Below are 263 nucleotides of genomic sequence, written 5' to 3'. Positions count from 1 at the left end.
TGTTTCTTGTTAGCTACATTTTTTTTTCTTCTTTTTGCTCTGTTCTGGCAAAGGGGTTTGTTCTGTCCCTGCAGCCCCACAAGTCAGCACGCACTCTTGTAAGCAGTCCCATCCTACTGCAGAACTCGGGACACCCCTCTAATTAAAAATGCTACTATAATTTAGAAATGTGGAGAGAAGTCCCCCCTGCCTGCAGACTCAGCTTTTTCAGTCTATGCTTATTAGGCTTTGCAATGAGTAGTGCTAAAGCCAGTCCTCGGTAC

The sequence above is a fragment of the Mycteria americana genome, chromosome 3, assembly GCF_035582795.1.
Source record: "Mycteria americana isolate JAX WOST 10 ecotype Jacksonville Zoo and Gardens chromosome 3, USCA_MyAme_1.0, whole genome shotgun sequence".
In the NCBI taxonomy this organism is placed as follows: Eukaryota; Metazoa; Chordata; class Aves; order Ciconiiformes; family Ciconiidae; genus Mycteria; species Mycteria americana.
The sequence above is the reverse complement of the archived record's forward strand: the minus strand, read 5'-3'. Positions refer to the sequence as shown.